Genomic DNA, 19,377 nt, shown 5'->3' on the forward strand with positions numbered 1-19,377 from the left:
TTTTGTTCACTTTCAGTTAGGTTTGAAGCTGTTCTCTTTACCGAATTTCCTAACCTTATTAGTTCCTGTTCTACCAAATCTTAGAAAACATCCACTAAACTGTACAGGATAAAAACCAGATCCTCCCCTAAGATTATTCAAATCAGTGGTATTTATACCAGTAACTTTCTGATATATAGAAATATATAATTTTTCAAGCTGATTTTTCTTTCTGTTTTTTTGGCAAGGATTCCGATAATAGTGAAGCCTTAGATCAAGAAATGCAGTGTTAATTTATTAGACACATAAATAATATATAATAGGAAGTATTAATATAGCTCTGGGATTAGTAAAACTCATAGCACATTACAGTTATCAAGGCAGCCATTATACGTGCTCAGTGTATGCTGGGACACTAGGAAATTAATTTACTAATGTCACAGGGATTCAGTCCAGGGTTTATGAGTTCAATAATCAGCGTCAGAGCACTTTTACCTTGAGGGTGCCCCTTTCCCCTGTATTATTATTGACAACTGCTTTGTGCGACGTAATAACATCTCCCAATAAGCCTCCCAGTTTGTGAAGCATTACCCAATGGGTTGGGGGGGGTAATGTGTTTTGCATGGGCAAGTACCCAACCTGAATGCTAGCACCAGACCAGCTGAACACCCTAGGCAAACCCCTCTGGGAGTGACGTTCCTACCCTGTCATGTGTGCAGGCGCATTTTCACGCAAGTGCAACCTAGACTGTGTGCAAGCATGCAATAAGGAGCGCATAGGAGCGTTTTGTGGCACTGTACTACTCAGTAAGGGCAAACTGGCCGCACTAGGGGTAGACAAGGCAACAGAGAAGGTATGTGCTTGGCGCCCTCCAAGTGTTGCGCCCTATGCCCATGCCTATTCTGCCTAACCCTAGTTCCGGCCCCAAGTAAAAAAACAATTCCCATCTGCTACTTCCTGACAAGCATGGGATCAGCCTATGTGCAGGCACATGATTCATGAAAACATGCATGTGTAGAAATCGCAGGCAGATAAAATCTGAGCCTCAGCTTTTTTTTTAGCCTAATAGTACAGATACAACCATAAATCCAAACTTGCAGACAGCCTATTTTGATGTCTTCAGATCAGTGCCAGATACTGAAACATGACTTCTGAGGAGTAGAACAGAAAACAGAAAAATCATCAAGGATACTGTGAGAGATACTAAAAGAAGCAGGAATGGCATCCACAATGCTGAAAATACAGAGAAAGCTTTCTGAAAACAGAAGGTATTCTCGTTCTTCATTTTACATACATAGCCTTACACAAACTATATTTATAGCACTGTAATTAGGAAAAAGTGATAGTGATACTCACTTTAAAATTATATTTTTCATCATTGTAAGAGAAAGCAAAGCTATTGCTAGTCCACAGTATTGGGGCATTGAACACCCTTAGGCTAGTGTCACACAGGGACTGGAATCAGCCTGATGAAATATGCAGGCCAATTTCAGGCCCAACACAAGCAGTAGCCTACTCTTCTCCTCCCCCTGCGGCACCAGCCTTAAACATTCTTGCCTGGGCATCCTCCTCTTTGATATCAGCAGGAAGTGTCACTAGTAGTTTAGTGATCAGATTATCAAGGGGTCAACCTATAATTCCATTTCTGAGAAATGTGTAGACACAATAAAACAGATTATTATAAGTTATCTGCCACAAAACAAGCTATATTATAGTGAAGTTCAGGCAGTTCACAGAGAGTTTTGCACTTCCAAGAATTGTCCAGTTAAGATCAGTAGTCAGAGGACAGGAGAAATGCCCTTTTCATGGATCAGAATGTTCATCACCAAAGCTACTATATTAAGACAACAGTGTTGAATTACATTATGTCTAAGCTTCTCTTAAAGAAGGAAAGGCTGAGTTCACTTGGGGGTGCCAAAACTTAAGCATCCCCAAGTGATTTTAAATACTTACTTGAAACCCCAGGCTGGTGCTCCTAACCAGTCCATTGGTTCTCCTAGCAAGCAAGCAATCGGCTTCCTTCTTCTTCTCTCTTAAAATTTCCCTGGGCAGACGCATACGCAGTAGAACAAAATAGTTGACTTAAGTTTGACTTTTCGCGCTACTGTACATGCGTACCTGCACGAAGAAAGAAGAAGAAGGAAGCGATTGCTCCGTGGTGCTCTCTGGAACAACTCCCGAACCGGCGCATTTTTCTGCTGATAGGAGCACTGACCTGGGGTTTCAGGTAAGTACAGTATATACATTAACTTGGGGGTGCCACCTTCTCCTTTAATATTTTTTTCCCCCAAGGCTTCACATGCTTATCATAATCAAATCCCAGGCTTCCCCATTTGGAACATCAATATTATCATGTACAATGTTTAATCCATACAAGAAAACACATAGTACAATACAATAAAACAGAAAATCTTTAGGTTATAAGAATTTTTGAAGCTAGTTATTTTCTAAACTGTTACCTTTAATGCTTTCAGATAAAGTCTCACAAACTCATAGAGCCATCTGATCAGTTGTGGCTGGGGTTGCCACCTTTTCTGAAAAGGGGAGGTCCGTGATGAGAAAGGGGTGGAGCAACATTGCGCGATGGCCAGAAGCCAGAAGAAAAGGTAAGTTCTGAGCAAATTGGGGGCGGGCCAAGGGCTTAAGGGTATTACAAATTATTGGCAACTACATCGCCAGGAAAATTTGTAATACGGGCCCCGGCCTTGGCAGGTGTTATACTGGCTAGGCCTGTAAAATTCCGGCCGGGTGGCAACACTAGTTGTGGCCACCATACTGAATGTTGTGATTAAAGTTGGCTATACACAGGCAAATTTAAGGTGCAGATTTGGTGTCTCAGAATTAGTTTCAGCTTATCTGCCCCTGTCCAAGAGCCTATCTGATAGACATTGGGTTGAAAATTAGCTCAATATCTATCGGGTAGGTTTAAAAATCCCATTGTGCAGGAACTGTATCAGTGTATTGCAGTGATCCTCTGCTGATGGGCCTGCATATGTGCCCATTATGATCCAATTGTTAGCCTGGGGACATATTTGGCCCAGAATATAGGTAGCCAAATTAAGCAAATATCCACTCTTTTGGCAACCTTGCCATACAAGTGTATCTTATTGTGCATGGGCAATTTTACACCCAGCATTGCCCACTTTTGCAACTTAGGGCGCAGTGGAGAAGGGTAACCAATGTGTCACCAGAGACACAAAACGCATCAAAGTGAAAGGCTGCTTTCACTTAAATATGACTTATTTTACTGTCAATGAACACAACAAGCAGTGAGATAAAGGGTGAGAGGCATTTTCCTATCACATTAACCTATTAAAAGGATGACAGCAATTTAAAGAGCTATTTCAGCAGGGAAAAGATAAGGAGGCTGTTACCGATATATACAAGATTTTAAAGTCACAATTAATGTTACTAGAAAGTTTTAGTTGTCCTTTAAGGCAGTAGCCTTATATGGAGAACAAGAAAGGTTCTCAAGAGAAATTGCAAGTGAGCTTGCAGCCTGAAAAACACTGCTCTAAATTGTTCATCCAGGAACTGTTCTGATTCCTAAAAGCTGCTTTCAAGATGATGTTCTGTGCTGAGTAGGATTAATTATTTACATCTACTGACAGCCTCTAATCCTCTGTCACAGCTCATTCTTATTGGGCCCTTACTGTGAAGTTAGTAGATTTAAAAAATGGTCTTAACACTTCCTTACTACAATAGTGAGACGTAATTCACTAATTAGTGTGCTGGGTGATAAAACACAAAATTAAAAATGAGAACAGAAACAAAACCTTCTATATGTATGTTATAAAATTTGAAGGAAATCCAATTATACAAAAATGATAATCAGGTGAAAAAGAATGCAATTAAAACACATCCCCATTGTATCCCTAAATAAACAATAAATAAGGACCTGGTGAAATGCATGCTAAATACTGTTTTACAGGTAGGAAATATCCATAATTGTTATCCAGGACCGCAACAGATAGTAGATGTGGTCCTCATTGTGTCGGCACCCATTGCCATGGCTGTAATCAGATTGTTTGGCCCTAGCTCGGAACGATCGGATTAGCCTATCTGCCTTTGGTGGACATATTGGGGAAAGATCCACTTGTTTAGTGACCTTGCCAAATGAGCGGATCTTATAGTGTATATGCCACCTTTACAGGAAGATGTATGGAAGCAAAAGACAGAACTTTGTCTGTTAATTGTCTCGTGTGACATAGTATGTATGGTTTCATTGGTTTGTTTTTGCACACCGTTATTTCTTAAAATGGCAGTTTTCTATTCACAATTACCCAGTGGCACATACTATTAAAAAAGTATATTGTGAAAATGGTTTATTTACATGAAGCACCGTTTTACATATGAGCTGTTTTATGCAGTATATTTTTATAGACTGCATAATGTGGAGCGCTCACCTCCCCAAATCACACTTTCGTAGTGTCAGGTGCTGTACTGTGAGACCCACTCCTGTCACTGGGTCAAATCAATATCCAGAAAAAAGTCAGCAGCACACCGAATCTAGTTGTAGTTGTGTTCAAAGATGAAAATGTATTTAGCCCATATGCAAAAAGGCCTTTTTGCATATGGGCTAAATACATTTACATCTTTGAACACAACTACAACTAGATTCGGTGTGCTGCTGGCTTTTTTCTATATATTTTTATAGGGACCTACTTTGTTTGTGGGCATAGCTTTCCATTAACTAGTTTACTGTTATAGTTTAGAATATGCAGTCCACCATACAATTGTAGAGAACAGCTCCTAGTAAAACTGCATTGGCTTTTGTATAAGCAGAAGGATGAGGGATGCCCAGGCCTCTCATTTGTGATGTGGAGCCAGGTGGCCCACCCTAGAGAGAGATGAATCAGAAAGGCAGCTGAGCGTGTACAGCCTAGGCATGTTTCTCAATCCATTCATTCAGTGGAGCGAGTGAAAAGCCGCTGATGGCTGCCATTGTGACTCACAGGCAATATGGGAACTAGAGCCTCTGCCGGCTGCCAAGAGATAAATAGCCTCTGACAGCTCTTCCTGCTCACGTAGAGCTCATCACATCTCACAAGGGGCAGACTTTCACAAGTCTGTGCTGGCTTCCTTTTCATCTGCGCAATTCCTGTGAGTGAGGCTTGTCTCACCCCTCCACCTTCATAATCTGCTGAGCTGATACAAATCGCCAAAGGGCATACAAGCTTTTAACTGTTTCTCGTCTGCCTTTCTTGTCTGCAAAATCACTGCATATGGCAAAGTCACAAACAAGGATATTGAAAGGAATGGGAAACAGATGCAGCCTACACTGTTTAGATAGCCCAGCTCTTCTTCGTTACCAACATCTGAAACATATTTCCATGAAGAGATGCTGCTGAGATTATTCATCAACTGAGACCTTTAATTGCGACTGGAATGATTTGTGGTTATAGTGCAGTCTTTGTATAAGAGCAGCTAGGTTAGGGCACAGGGGGAGACTGGTCGCCAGTGATAAATATCCTCTACTGCAAGCAACTTATCTCCTGCAAATGCTTTCCCACTGGCAATAATGTAAATTGCCTGTGGTAAAACGTAAGGGGAGTGTCGGTTTCCTTGTGAGGCAACAGTAGGGCAAATAGTATACCCCAAGGCTATAGCTTCTAGTATCCCACTGACATACAAAGGTTAGGGGTGATGTAGTACAAGAACTTCAGTAGCATCCGAGTAGATATTTTTAACAGTGCCATCAGGCCTGGATTTGTGGCTAGGCCTAGGGCAGCCCAACCACTTTCTGAGGAGCACTGGAGACACACAGCTATCTAGTGCTCTGGTGTATGTGCTTGCGGCAGAGGGGAGTGTGGGCAGGCGCTAGGACCGTGTGGGCCTGAGCACCATATGTTTATCAGATACAGTAATTGGATTGCAAGAGAGAAATTCTCCATTCCAGACCACTGGTAGGCCAGGGACCTTGTACTGAATAGGGCTTTGGCTGATGGCATTCTCTATTCCAAGGCCAGGCAGTGGCACAAGCCGTATGACCTGTAGACAGCAGTGGTGAAAACATCAATCTGCTTCTGTCTGCCTCATCTAATGTATGCGTTGACTTGCATAGCATCGGCTCGTCAGCGAGGACGGGGGGCATAGTTTAGCATTTCTGTGGCAAGATCCATATTGTGTGTGCCATGAGGGACCAGTGCAATGCGCAGATTGTTGTGTGACCCACTGGCCTAATGTTTCAACTCCAGTCAGATCATATCTTCAGCATATGGAGTGATAGTATGGGCACTTGATTTACAGAAGTAAATGTCTGGAGGGTGACTCTGGAAACTAATCATAACATAGATTAATCTGATCATAGTAACTCCTAAGGTAGCACACTTGATAATTTTCTTATAGATAGGTGGATATTGTGCATATTGATGCAAAAATGTAAAAGCATGTATTTCCTGCTAAAATTAGCTTTGTGCCCTGACATGCAGATGACATACTTGTCAGAGCAAAAGTAGAATATAGTGGATCAGCATTTTGGCATTTCTCCACCTGCAAACAACAGGTAGGTTTACAAATGCCAATTGTACCACTGGCCTTAATCATCTCTTGTCAAGTTTGACTGTCATCCCCTGTTTCGAGCCTTCTTACTCCCACTTTAAAATACCAGCCAAGAGGCAACCACAATGGCACATAGGATATATTTGTCATCAGCACTTTTTAGCTAGCAGAGGAGTCTGTCATTAGCATTAATTGCAAACATCAGAGGTGGCAAGTGTATTTCAGCCACAAAACCACAGTTCACCACTGGTGACAGGTGGTTTCCATTAAAACTAAATTAATGGCAGGCTCCTCTGCAGGATTAGGTCACTTCACTGCTGGATGAAAAATTCCATATGTGTATGGCACATATGGCATATGTAATATTGCTATGCTGCTGTACACAAATATATAGGAAGGAACCATATATCTTTACCATTGCCTAGATGATTAGGCTGATTTAATTAAATTACTAAGCTTCAATGTTTAATGCATGTTGTGGCCTATCTGCATGAATGAACCCTGTTGAATACAATGCTGTCTGTCTTCATGAGGGGCACATAGGCCTCTGCCATGCTTCCCTAGCTCTGTGCTCTGCATATCACTGCAGATTTTTATGCACTTTGAGAGTCCAGCCACTTTGAGAGTGCAGCAGTACTAAGGGATGTGGTTTTGAGCCCCATAGTGTTCTTGTACACGTGTGCAGGTTGTCTGTACATTACCACTTATATGTCCCATTTAATAACCCCCATTATAAATTTGGAGAGTTACTATGTACCATATGTGTTGATAAACTACAACCCCCCATCATCAATAGATGCTGGCAGTTATAATTCCCAACCCCTAAATGGCCACTGGCTTGACTTCCAAAAATGCCACCTTGATTCTATTTTAAAAAGCTGTGATGGAGCACCATGACTTCCAAGCTCTTGGTTTAAACATACACACAGCAGCGACTGCATTTTTTATCACATGCTTTTTAAGTTCACTGGGATTCAGAAATGACTACAAATTTCAATTTAATTCCTTGCCACGATCAGCACTTAATGGAGTTTTAATGCTACTCAATGCATCACTAACACCAAAGGAGAAGAGAAAAATACGCTGTACAACTCCAATTTGTTAGCAATACAAGGTTTTTTTTTAGAGTTACTGGATTGTGAAAATTACTGCAAATTCCCATTTCTACTTTGGCATTATTAATGCTGAGTGTGCAAGAAAATGTTAGTTCTTTCAATGGGGAGAGAGTGGAAACCCTAGCCTTGCCACAAATCCGGGCTGTGTAAACCCACTGCAGAGGTCCCCCACTCCTGTCACAATACCATGGCCCCTCAATCCAATGACAAACCTGCACCTCATGTGCATGTATCTTCTTCCTCCATGCAGAGTACCCTTTGCTGTGCTGACATCTACACACAATAGAAAGCACTCTCCCTGCACTACGAATCCTGTCCATGGGCCCACTGGGGATGGGCCCAACAGGATTTTTTTTTCAGTGCACCAATGGCCAAGTCCGACCCAATGTCAGTTCTTATTTTTAAACAAACAATTTATGAATATTTAAAACAATGGGAGTTATGTATGAGTTAAGTATGAGCTGGAGTAAGACAATAGAATTAAAGTATTTGAAAGATCTTAGTTCATTTGTTATTCCTTGATACCATCATTAAAAACCATGAATGGGCAACATGAGGTCTGTTGGGTTCTTGTGCTAGCATGTACTATTATCTGCAGAAAGTAGAAATATAACCATAAAGAGAAAGCAACAATGGAAGCTAGAAAAATACATAAAGAAAACAGTAACTGCAACAATTAGAACTACACTCCCCCTTCTGATACACAACAAGCTCCTCTTGCTGGTGTTGCAGAACAGCTCACAGAAAGGTCCAGGGTTATACTCTTGCTGAAGAGTTAGGACATAGTTTTGAAACCCATTGTTATTCACCATATCTCCTACAATCTCTTCTCCCCCGCCTCTTGTGGAGATGCAGAGATGCATGGTACATTTTTATGCAGGTTGTTAATTTAAGTGATATTAAAAAAGGTACACATAAAGAAAGGAAGCAACATCAGTGCATGCGTGAGGGGGAAGCTGTTGTGTGGAAACACGTAATCATACTGCTATATAGCTCAGAGAAGTTAAGGACAAAAACTCATTAGATTATGACATGTGACCCTCTCCTCACTGTTGTGTCCCCATGTGGCCCTGTGTAAATAATGGCCTGTCTGTACTTATTTTCTGACTCGGTGTGAATTATCTTAGCTGTCTGGTCATCTAGGAGCCAGCTATATCCATTAAGGTATTGCTTTCCTTAGGATAGAAATGGTACGTAAAGGATTATTTATGTAATGCTAGCAGTGCATTTTAAACATCAATATTTTCCGTATGAGACACGACAGACAGTATCTAAGGGTGTGGTAGCTAACACATGGCTAGCAGGATAACAGAAGAATGCATATTGCAGTGAGAAACATAAGAAGTTATTTTGTACAGTGCATCATTAGATTGAAAATTAACAACATTTGAACAACATTCAGAGTTCTTGCAGAATGGGGGAGATAGGTTTCTGAGTCAAGCTGACAGATTAACCAAGGAGACTGGGTACTGGAATTTTGAGTAAGGTGTAGTGCTTTAGATGTGTTTGAGAATGGAGAAATCAGTAAAAACAGAATGTACAGTAAACAGACATCCTTGGATGAAGAACGCTAGTTATTGTGAAGCACTGCTTAAAAGAACAGTAACACCAAAAAATTTAAGTGTTTTAAAGTAATGAAAATATCATGTAGTGTTGCCCTGTACTGGTAAAACTGATCTGTTTGCTTCAGAAACACTACTATAGTTCATATAAACAAGCTGCTGTGTAGAAATGGTGGAAATTGAAAAAAGGCTATATGGCACAGATTAAATAGTGGATAACAGATAACACCATTATGTTCTACAGAGCTTATCTGCCAACTGCTGTGTAACCTGAGCCTTTTCTCCTTTGAATAGCTGCCCCCATTGCTACACAGCAGCTTATTTATATAAACAATAGTAGTGTTTCTGAAGCAAACACAGCAGTTTTATCAGTGCAGAGCAACACTGCATTATATTTCTGTTACATGAAGGAAATCCGTAGACTCTGCAGTTCCCTCTGCCAGTTTTAATAATCTGTTAAATTAAAGGACTCTTTAAGTTGTGGATAAACCAGCACTAAAAGATCAGGGATAGACAAAAAGATATATAGAAAAAAGATATATAGAAATTATATAGTGTAGTATTTCTTTTGTTAAATTACACCTTTTTAAAACTTAGATGGGGAGCCCAGCATCGCGTGCCACACATACAACGCCGGCAATCATCTAATTGGCAGACCGAGATTTGGAACTGGGAAAGCCACGGACTGACTGCTTACACACTAATCTAAAGCCTACATATGTGAGTGCAACTTGTATTTTATGGGATTTTTATTAAAGAGGTTTTTACACGATATTAGCATTAGCGTCTTTTTAGAGCCTATCGATGTCCTGCAACTGGGGAGCAACTATATATCTATGCTAGCGACTCATTTAAGCATTTGTGAGTATTCACTCTCTATACATAGAAGGTGACCACACTTTCTAAATTAATAAATTAAAGGGCAAGCTAACCCTATGATAAAGGGAACAAAACAAATTCCCCATTAAGTTTAACCATACGAAAAAGGTGTAATTTAACACAAGAAATACTATACTATATATTATAGTCTATCCCTGAGCTTTTAGCACTGGTTTATCCACAACTTAAAGACTGCATTATATTTGCATTACTTGAAAATGCTTTAATTTTTTGATGAGTGTCACTGCTGGTGGGTTACTAATATTCTGCGTTCTAAAGTGGCCTTGTTGTTATTAGTTTTTTTATTAGTTTGATTTATTTTAATGCATGACAAAAGATGTGGCTTCTTCATTTTTCACAAGCTGTACTCCCTGCCAGTGGTCTGTGCATGCTAATGTACATTATGTATGGCCCTGAGTCACAATAGCTTTCAAATGGTGAGGCAGAGACTTGAATGAAACGAGAAGCATGTTTGTTGTCAGCCTCTTGACAGTGTAGGCTCCAGCTGGTCAACTGCGCCTCAGATTGGAATGGGGAGGGGATGATGATGTTTAGACGGACTAGAGAAGACCCTAATTGAACCTTTTTGGAGTATGTGCTGTACATTGTTTATCTGAAACTCTAATGCAATACAGTGGATAGAGATTAACCTCCTTGTTTTCATGCAATAGCCCTCTACTCGTGCGGAGAAGTTCGTTCTTTGGAAACTCGTGTACAACTTGCCCTTGGGCCAAGTCTCAGCCTTCATGCTTTGTTGATATTATATTGTTTTAACATGAAAATTAATGATGGGGTCTAATCATAACTGTAAATGACACAGACAAATAATGAATAGATTGGCCCTCTCTTCACTCTTCACACCACTTTGTACCATTAGTTAAGCTCTGAAGTATGCTGTTGTCTGGCAGATAAACTGATAAAATACAAAAAGCTGTAACGTTCAGTTACATACATGGCTATTATATTAGGTGACAACTATCAGCTATATGATATACAGCATATATAGTGTTATACGTATGATATGTAATTATAAGGTTATAAATACATCAGGGGTCCCAAACCATTTTTTACCAGTGAGCAACATTCAAATGTAAAAAGAGCAATGCAAGCATGAAAAATGTTCCTGGATGTTGTTCTGTGATTGGTCATTTAGTAGCCCCTATTGAACTGGCAGCCTACAGGCGGCTCTGTTTGACAGTAGACCTTATTTTTATGCAACCAAAATGAACTACGGGTTGGGGATCACTGATATACATGAACAGTTAACACCTTTTTGTGGTATGGTTGTACATATTCTACCTGTGGTAGCCTACCATTGGATTTATAGGTATAGTGACAACTGACAAACAGGTTATGGCCTCAGTTAAAATAATGCCCGGTCTTCATGCAGATCAAACCCATTGTTCTTCAATCATCATTTAGATTTGGCAAAATACCGGATTCCACCAAACACCTAACTGAATCATAACAATTAACAAAACTGCATCCTGGTTAAAGAAAATGTGTTGTCTTCTGTTTTCCAGTGCTTTAAACTCCTAAACTGTTCCCATTTAGGTTATAAGAATACTAAGGAATTATCCTCATCTACATCTGTACTTGGACTTGACTGAATCCTTGATTTGGTCCATTTTCAATTTCACCTATATACTTTTTTTTCAGATAGGGACCCCGACCAATTGCAAATTTTTCATAATGTTACCTCTCTCGCCAGAGTTTCCTTCACCAGCTTAGACCTGGCAAACTGATAAAATGAAGCTACGTCCTCCTCAATCTTATGTCAGTGACATCATATCCTAAAGGGGCATACGACATTTGTTTTAGGGTGGACTCATGTCTAGGACAACAGAGGATCTCTTGTCTTTATTTTGCTTCCTTGAACATTTTTAATAATAAGTGACCACTTCAAGCATTTGAACCAACATTTCTAATAAAGTCATATGTAAGACCTATATGAACCCACCCTATTCAAATTTACCTAAGCGTAAGTGTACTAACAAAGTTTTGCTAGGCAGAAACGAACGTTGGAAAAAGTTTGCTATGAAATGCTTGCACTGACAAATTAACACTAGCGCAACTTCGCCAGCATTCGGCTGCATTTTAGTGAATTAGCGTAGTGGTAGCGAATTTTCACCTGACGAAGTGGCACAAACTGTAGTGAATTTGCCCCTTTCTCTATTGGAAACAATGCAAACTATTTCTAGCAAGATACAAGTAGCAGCTGCTCATCTTCCTATGGTCATATACATGTCTACTTAATTACAGGGGTAAGGCACATGCTACTTATGGCTGGGTTCTAAATGTCACTGCTCCCAGATTGCTTCCTATGTTGTTTAATAGTAAGTGCAACCGGTGACCCAACACTGCTGCTCAAAAGATAATTTCTGCATTTTTGCATGCAGGTATTGGTTGTTGAGTGACCTGTGGTGCTTTCTCTTTATAAACTTGCCAACCCTTGCACTAATTCAAAACTTTCGATTTACACTTTTTGAAGTGTATTTACATATGGAAGACCACAGAAGGAAGCATAAATTCAATATGCTTTTATGATAAAACCTTAATGAACTTATATAACAGCTGACACATAGTGACATCCCTAGTCTTTGAAATAAAAGCAAGCTGTATTTGTATTTTAAAAAGACCAGCATCTGTGTCCTACACATCACAAAGTGCAGCCTATTTCCATTCCTTGGTAACCACGACTGATATATCTGAACTACCTTTAAGGTAGTGTGGATTTCAAATCGCAGATATATAACGCTGCTGTGCAAACAGACAAAGTATTTAAATACTTAAAATACGCTAATAAGTAGCATACTGTTTGAAACTGAAAGTTCAGTAGCCAGAACTTAAAGCAGAAACAGAGGTGTAACTTGCAGTTTAGTGGATTAACATGAGAAAATACAGACCCCTTTATTACTTGCTCAGCATCTTCTAATGTTTAAACAGCTGCTTTATTAAATAGTGGTGGGTATGTGCCGGGGCTTCAAGCCAGTGCTAAATTTACCTCTTTACTATATACAGTACTTATGTCACACAAGGCGATTAGTATTTTCTGCTTCTAGCTGGCGAGAAATAGTTTTTATTGTTTATTTCTGTAAAGTGTCTATTATGCCACAATAACAGAAACAAACTTGTTTGCAATGCAACCTGGCACCTGAGAGAGAGAATCTAATTTGCCTGTGTGGCCTAGGCCCAAGTGATACGTGATGCTTTATGGACCTGAAGTTTTTGCCATTTAATCAGCTCCAGATTTCAATGAGGGGCGCCCCTAGGCTGCGCGGTCCGACCAGGCGGCCGCGCGGTCCTAGCGCCCACCTCCCCTTCCCAGCGCGCCGGCGAAAAAACGCCGGCGCAGCTGCTGTAATTGAATGGGGACACACACGTCCCCATAATGCGGCTGGGCGGCATGCCGCCCCTATTTTTTTGCCGCCCTAGGCCCGGGCCTATGCAGCTTTGCCGCAAATCCGGGCCTGCATTTAATGTTATTATCACAGCAGCCACATGCAGGGCTGCCATCAGAGGCACAGGGAGACAGTCGTCCCGGACCAGGCAGAATTTAAGTTAAAGGGGGCCCGACTTTGCTGCACTTAGCCAGATGCCCCTTAAGGAAATCGCAGAAGAAGAAGAAGCTGTTAACAGAAAGACCCAAAGCCACAACCATAACCGCAAAAAGTCCCAAAGCCGCAAAATGTCCCAAAGCCACAAAAAGGAGCAAAAGCTGTTGAAGAAAACTGAAGAAGCTGCCACCGTCTAGGACAAAGAAGAAGAACAGTTCCACTGAACACCGATGTTTTTTTTTGTTTTTTTTAATTAAACCCCTGGTCACCAATGTTTTAAATTTATCCTCTATGGGCACCTGGTCATCAATTTAAAAAAAAAAAAAAAAAAGAATTCTATGGGGGCCCCTGACTACCAATGATTTTTTTTAACTTGTAAGGGTCCAGCAGTCCACCAGTGTTTTTTTTTTTATTTCTGTGGGGCTCCTGACAATCATTGGTATTTTAAACTTGTAAAGACTTTTTTACTTTTATGGGGAGGCCCTGACCATCAATTTTGGTTTTTAACTTGTAGGCGGAACCCTTGCCACCAATGAGTTTTTAGTGTTCATGCTTTAGCGCCCATGTTTGTGTGACTTTTTTTTACTGTGGGGTGTGTGTGGGGTCTTGGGCAGGTTCTGTGGTTGTGGGCGGTGCCCAGAAAATGTTGTCGTATGGGACCCCATGATTTCTGATGACAGCCCTGTCTATATGTCCAGAAGTACACTGAGGGCAGGGGGGACTGTATTGTTGCAAAAGCCATATGCGAGACTCCATGCTTTTCCATGTGTGTGCACATCCTGCACCAAGCCCCCTGTGGCTAGTTACACCACTGGATAGGCACTTATTGCTTCAATCTTCCTACCCCTGCTCTCCAGTAGACCTTTGCATTGCAATCCATTTTTCAAAACAGCAAACAGATTTTTTATATTTCATTTTGAAATCTGACATAGGGCCAATCTTGTTGTCAGTTTCCCTGGTTCCCTCAGTCATTCGACTTGTGCTCTGATAAACTTCAATCACACTTTACTTTTGTACTGGGGTGATGTCACTCCCCTTCCTCCCCCCCCCTCCAGGAGCCTAACAACAGAACAGTGGTAAGGTAACAAGATAACAGCTCTCTGGTAGATATAAGAACCAATCCAAGTCCCACTGCGACTCCTTCAGTTACATTGAGTAGAAGAAACAGTAGCCTGTACGAAAGTAGTTCCATAGTGCAGCGCTTTCTGAAAGCACATGACCAGGCAAATTTACATGAGATGGCTGCCTACACACCAATACTACAACTAAAAAAATACACTTTTTTGTTCAGGAATAAAATTGTATATGGTAGAGAATTATTTGCAGTGTAATTTTAAAATTTCTTCTTGTGGCCGTGCATGCGCAGTAGAGCGAAAAGCCGAACTTTAACGAAAATGCCGTTTTTTTTTTGTTCTGCCCATGCGTCTGCCCAGGGAAATTTGAAAGAAGCAGAAAAAGGATCGCTCTGTCATGCTTGCTGAAATTACCCTGGGCCATTGCTGTTTTCTCCTTATCAGGTAAGTAAAATCGATCACTTGGCGGTGTCTTACTTTTGGCACCCCCCAAACAAAAATGACTTTTTTTCTCCTTTAAGGACAGGTTCTATTCACTGAAAAAGTAGTTTGCTACTCCTCTAAAATGAAAAACAAACCCATATTTTGGACAATGTAAGTGAAATATAATTTACCGTAGAAACCTTATGTGTCATGTTTTCAGTCTGTTATATCAGTCTGCCTCTTAATTGCGACAGTCTGAAACAAAGTATGTGCCTTGTAGCGCATCAACATACAATAAGTGCATATGCACACGTTAGCAAAATTTGATTGCGTACATGTAGGGTTAAGCATTTTTCCAGAAGGCCGACAGAGGGCAGCAACGCTAAGAATGTGCCAGACACGCTTCCCTGGCTGGGGTTGTCAGGGAGGTGATAATGGAACTGTTGTTGCGCTGCTCTGGAAGAAGAAAAAAAAAATGAATGAGGGTGTGGAAGCAAATAGGGATCCCTAATGTAAACAATCATAAAAAGAAAAGTGTAGGTAAATGAAGTGGCCTTTTCCCTGATTCAGCATTCAGAATCCGGATATAAATATTTCACAAGTTTGTGACATGTGATCAGAGCTGCAGGTTTTATCAGGGCCGTAACTACAGAGAAAGCAGACCCTGCGCTTGCAGGGGGGCCCAGGAGGCATAGGGGCTCCGTGAGGCCCTAATTAATGAGCATTTCAAATATATATTGGTAATACAGGACAACATCTAGATATGTTGGGGCCCTATAATTAATTACCTTTGGGGCTCAGAAACATCTAGTTACGCCACTGGGTTTTATCACTTTGTCATAAAGACAGGGGCCTGTGTGAGTGCGTCGTGGAAATGCTGGAGTCAGAGCTTATCCAGCTCAGTGCTGACGAGTTCTGAAGGGATTCAATGTGCGTGCGTGCGTAATGCGAGTCTCCAGCGGCTAATCTGATTCTATCGAGATGCAGGGGAATTGAAAGCAAAAAGTGGTTAGGTAGGACTAAGTAAGAGCCAAGGGAAGGCGCAGAGGTGCCGGTCTCAGACACCTGCCCATAGGATTGTCCACAGACTGATGTCTCACCTTTTCGTACAGATATGGAAAGGGATAATCTATGTTTTGCTTTCAGCTTAATTGAAAATTTATTTTGTGTGCAAAACAAAGCATTTTAGCACAAATAGGTAACACTTTTCTGACCATGCATTTTGTTCTTGTGCTAATTTTGCTGTTCTGCTGATTGGATGATCTAGGATTGCAACAAACAGGGGTAGGCAGCGTGGGACTGGCCAACCGGATACCAGGAAAACTTCCGGTGGGCCCAGGTGTTAGAGGGCCCTCTTGCTTCTAATCATTAGCCTATTTCATGGTCTTTTTCTTTATGGAAACCAAAAAGTGTAATAATGAATATGAGAATATAGTAAGAAGAAATAAAAGGGAATAAAGAGGTTGAGTGTGGAGAGGAGAAATAATAGCTTGGAAAGTGGGCCCAGGTTTTCTGGTGGGCCCCTGGCATCCCAGTCCAACACTGGGGGTAGGACTTAGTTGGCGGGACACTGGGAATAAAACCCAGTGGGACCCACCAACCAAAATCCGATCCACGTCTGCCCTCCTGCCCCTGATTGCGGCAAATATTAATTATAAGAACAGTGTGAGGGGGGCACGTATGGTAGGGGACAAGGGACTGGCGGTGTGTGAGCAGGCAGGGGGTCCTAGAGGGGGTGTTTGGGTCCCTGGGGTAGCAGCCCCCAGGACTGGATTTTCATAGTGGGTGCCCCTAGGCCCGATGCTATTCATCACTCAGTCCCCTCCCATTCATTCCTGCACATGCTCACATTTTCATAATCAGATCCAGATCACTGGGGATTGATGCACAGGAAAAAAAAACATATCTCCTGTGCATCACCAGTACTCCCAAATCAGTGTGGAAGTGGCTGGGCAGCATGCCGCCCCCTAAAATTTTGCCTTTCTAGGCCCAAGCCTTTGTGGCCTTTCCACAAATCTGGGCCTGGCAGCCCCACTGGACCTTGCACACCCCAGTCTGACTCTGTATAAAATTATAGGTTATACGGTTTATATTTTCCGCTGATACCCTTTATATTGTGTTTGTGTGGGGCTCTTAGGGACTTTGTGTACTTGAATTGTCAGGGCCAAGTTCAGATCTCAATCCAGACATGCTTAGGTTACATGATACCATAAGGCTCAACAGAAGTTGCTCTTTGGTATAACTTTCATCATCAGGAGTGAGTCTCCGAACTACAGAAAACTTCCCATTATTGTGGCATTGGCAGATCCTGTCACTCAAGCCCTGTATTAACATCTAGATAGTGTAGACAGACATCTGAGTAAAGGATCTTGTAGGATACACTCTCTCATCTGAACTGCTCGTGTATTTTTTCTGGACTGTTAAGTTCTGCATATCATAAGTTTGGCCTGTACATAAGAGCTTTATCTGTTCCAGCCTTCGTATAAATAATGCATTGAACCTGTGGCTCCCAAATGTTTCTTTACTAGTAGTATGGCCTAAGGCAAAATATACTTTGAGGGGCCCAGTTATATAAGTCACAGAACTGTGAAGCCTGTGGCATATCATGTGACGGGCCACTGGATGGGCATCATTTGATGAAATCAAAATATAAATTGGTATGAGGTAGATCTTTCCTCATACCTTTACCTGCTTCTGTTTGTGGCACATTTGTGCAGGGCTAGGATCTGTCAGCCCTGCCCCTATCTCCCCAATTCCTTCCAATATAATGTATATATAACATCAAAACACTCAGTAGCATTACATTTGGAGGATTGATCATAATTTCCAAAAGCATCCCCTTATAATGATCTTTCTCAGTAAAGAAAATGGGCCCTGGGAAGGAAGATCCCTTGTAAGCCTTCACCTCTCATTAATGTGATGTTAATGGCATCAACCTATAAAACTAATCAGTGCTCATAGCGAGCTCTGATGATTCCAGAGGTACAAGTACACTTACAGTGTGAACATGCTAGCACAGATTGTTTAAAATCAGCTCTTTATGTACTAATTACTAGTGCATCGCTACAGTGGTCTCGCAGACAGCCCTGTGCTTCATACGTGGTACCACTATTTCTTTTAGACTTGCTGCATAGGCATAGCCATTTAGCGAAAGCACACTGATAGCTGTTCCAGCATACACAATGAGCATTTCTATATATATTCCACTTGGTTCAGCCTCTCTGTTTCTGCACAGAAGCAGATCATTACAATCTGCTGGAATGGGAAGGATGGGAGTCAATTAGGCAGCTCTTGAGGGAGAGCAACCTTAGGTTATCAGTCATTCCGAGTGAGTCATTATGTAGGACCTTCTGGGTGTAGTTAGAATATTCAGGTACATCAGTCTGAGGAATGGCTAGGGATTTGTCTGCCACTAGCAAAACAAAGGTTGGGGGGAAAAGGTTCAGGCAGCGAGCTCCTATATGTTAATGTATATTGTGTATAACGCAGACTTGGTATATTTGCTATTGCCATAATTTTCTCCCAGGAACATAATATAGCGCAGAGAAATGCTTCTTGGCAATGAGTCAAAAAGCTTGCTCAGGGGAATATCAAGCATGGGTTTTAAATAGCCTCCCCCTGCTTGCCTTTCATTTGCTAAAAGGTGATTTCCTTCTCCTCTCCTTGCCCGTTTGAAATGAATCTTGTGAATTGCTAATTATGCCTTTGCGAGCAGCGTTCTAAGACAGTTATGTGAGATGCATGAAGGTCGGGGTATCACAGAAGCGAATGAGACAGAGAAGAGCGCACTGAGGTCTGCGGCAGATTATGGAGATATTGGACTTCAGTTCGAGCCCTTGTTGTCAAGCTATGCCTTCGAAATAATTAGAGCCCCTGGTAATGAGCCTAGGGAAAAATGTATAAAAAGAGAAAACTAATTAGTGTTAAACTTTAATACATGGCAGAAAAGGCTTTCCTGCATGGCTTATAGATATAGATGGACTATAGATTATGTGTAGAGCATCAACATCATCAGTAGTGATGTACAACACACTGGTGGTTTGAATAATGTGCTAAATTAAGAAAAAAAAACACTTGCCAAATGATCCTCCTTGAATGTGCTTGTATGGGATGAATGATTATACAATGGACTTCGCATAAATAAGATATTATTAATTACAATGGTCTGGTGTCTGGCCATTGTCCTGAAACCTTTTTAAGCCTTAACTCAACAGTAGTTTATAAACCGAAAAGTTGCTTAATCTGGGTATGCAAAAATGATTTATATTAGTCTGAACATTAGATGTGC

The sequence above is a fragment of the Xenopus laevis genome, chromosome 2S, assembly GCF_017654675.1.
Source record: "Xenopus laevis strain J_2021 chromosome 2S, Xenopus_laevis_v10.1, whole genome shotgun sequence".
NCBI classification, from domain to species: Eukaryota; Metazoa; Chordata; class Amphibia; order Anura; family Pipidae; genus Xenopus; species Xenopus laevis.